Source organism: Lathyrus oleraceus, chromosome 1 (assembly GCF_024323335.1).
Source record: "Lathyrus oleraceus cultivar Zhongwan6 chromosome 1, CAAS_Psat_ZW6_1.0, whole genome shotgun sequence".
NCBI lineage: Eukaryota > Viridiplantae > Streptophyta > Magnoliopsida > Fabales > Fabaceae > Lathyrus > Lathyrus oleraceus.
In genome coordinates, this window is record NC_066579.1 from 88923932 (window position 1) to 88926601 (window position 2670).

Consider the following 2670-nt stretch of genomic DNA (forward strand, 5'->3'; position numbering starts at 1 on the left):
CTCAGGGATATCTTCGACTTCGATTAAAGGTTTTTTTTGGAAATCATCGTGGTTTTGGTATGAATCTTAGGTTTTAAATTGATTCTATAGGGTATTAACAAGAAAATTCTTATCAATAATAATAATAATTAAAAAACAGAAGTAAAATCACAATAAAGTCTTGAAAAGACGAGGACGGTAAGGATCAAGAGAAAGTACGAGTGAGCCGACTTGAAATTTTGGCATTATAACCACTAAGAATATTTTTTGGATTTTTATTTTCCTTTATCTTCAAAAAAGACTGGAACATAGGATTAAGTTAAGAAGTGTAAAACTTTCTATTACACATATTCGTTTTCCAAATAACCAGTATTTGAGTCTTTTTGTTTGAGCCGTACGAGATGAAATTTTCATATAAGTTTCTAAGGGGGTCCTTTGGTTTACCTATCTCAATAAAGTCTTTGATTGGTTTGAAGAACGTTTTGAGATTCAGGACATTGCCGAAGATATAACTAGCAAATATGTCCCTCCTCATGTCAATATATTTTATTGTTTAGGAGGAATTACACTTACTTGTTTTTTAGTGCAAGTAACGAAGGGTTTTGCTATGACTTTTTATTATCGTCCAACTGTTATGGAGGCTTTTGCTTCTCTTTAATATATAATGACTGAGGCTAACTTTGGTTGGTTAATTTAATCAGTTCATCGATGGTCAGCAAGTATGATGGTCTTAATGATGATCTTGCACATATTTCTCGTGTATCTAACTGGTGGTTTTAAAAAACCTCGCGAATTGACTTGGGTTACAGGTGTAGTTTTGGGTGTATTGACTGCATCCTTTGGTGTAACTGGTTATTCTTTACCTTGGGACCAAATCGTTCATTGGGCAGTCAAAATTGTAACAGGTGTATCCGATGCTATTCCTATAATAGGATCCTCGGTGGTAGAGTTATTGTGCGGCAGCGCTAGTGTGGACAATCTACCTTGACTCGTTTTTATAGTTTAGATACTTTTGTATTACCTCGTCTTACTGCCGTATTCATGTTAATGCACTTTCTAATGATACGTAAGCAAGGAATTTCTGGTCCTTTATAGAGAATATGAATCATAGATATTTGCAATCAATCATTTTGGGGAGGAGGAATAGTATTTCATTGCTACAAATCTGCATTATTTTTTTTAATAAGACATGTATTTGGATATTTCCCTTCAACTTAACAAAATCAATTGAATTCTTTATTTGACATACACGAATAGTTGAAGGGAAATCTCGGAAAAAAGAATGGATTATGGGAGTGTGTGAAATAATTCATTATTGCTTTCGGGAATAAGCAAATCATAATTCTCAAGACGACTATTTTTTGAGTTTCTTTTTGAAATTTTGCGCTTGTGCTTCAATGCTATGCTTATGGTTTGATATATAATGATTTGTTCATATTTCTTTATAAAAACACGACTGGGTTCAATAAAAAACATTAAGTAGTCCCGCAAATTTGTTGTGTCCCTAGAGTTTGCATAAGAAAATTACGTATTGTTCAGACGTACCAAATTTTCTATATTTATATCCCCTTTTTTATAGCCACAATAGTGAAACTTTTTAGCTTTTTCAACTCAAGCAAGTAACCTTGTATGTTAAAATTCTAAAACATATCATCTGTCATACCACACGGATATTCCACATAATAACCCAAATATTTGTTTATTAAATAATCACGTTCTTTAACTAGAGTCGACCTTTTTGGAATTATCTTAGAACCACGACGGCGACGAGGGGGACGGATCGTATAATACTTTGCGAGATATAAATTTAGATTTTCTGTAATCTCGTATTCTTTATTTTCTAACTCTAACTATGCAACATCAGGAATGTTGTTGTGTGTATAAACCGACATAAAAAAGAAATCTTGTGGTAAGATCCGACGGATTCTTCTTATATGCACTTACTTTTGAAAAAAACAAATCTTGGGGTCAATACTTTCTGATTGATTCTGGAATTCTTTTTTCTTTTTCCCATCCAATGAAAATACTTTCTGTCCATATTTTTTTTCATGTCTATACCATCTTTTCCTATATAATTTTGGATAAAGCTATCGCCCATTATATCAAATAATTCTTTGAGATTTTTAGGTGTGTTATAAGACTGTGATTTATATCCATAAATATAGAATTTTTTCTTATCCGCATAATTTAGACAGTGATAGGATAAAAAATCATATCCATATTGTTTTTTTATTTATTTTTTCATTTTTACTAAGTCCACTTCTGCTCCGTTTTCTAATTCTACTAAGTCTACTTGTTCTTTTTTGGAAAAAATTAATAGGTTTTTTTTAGATGAACCATATTCATCTAAATCCCTATTTTGAGCCAACCGCTGTTCATGGATTCTATTCCTCCACTTTTTTGGTACTAATCTCGACCATGCCCTCTGAGGTAAAGCATATTGACAATAAACCTTTGAACAATTTGTCCATTGATTCATTATAGAATTGAGACGGTTCTTATCTCTTAATTTTGAATTTAATCTTTCTCCTTGTATTCTCAATAAATACTCATTTATTTCATTGTTCATAAAAAAAATATTTTTCATGAGATTTAAAAATAGATCTTAACTTATATCCATTACTAACTTGGCTTTGAGATGATTTAAACAATACATAGGCTTGTGACTAAGAAGATACATCACAAGAATTC

The 2670-nt window shown here is 31.5% G+C and overlaps 1 pseudogene; it reads left to right on the top strand.

The window, feature by feature from the left end:
• Positions 1-380: 380 nt before the first annotated feature.
• On the top strand, positions 381-1270 carry LOC127118046 (cytochrome b6-like; annotated as a pseudogene).
• The last annotated feature ends 1400 nt before the right edge of the window (positions 1271-2670 follow it).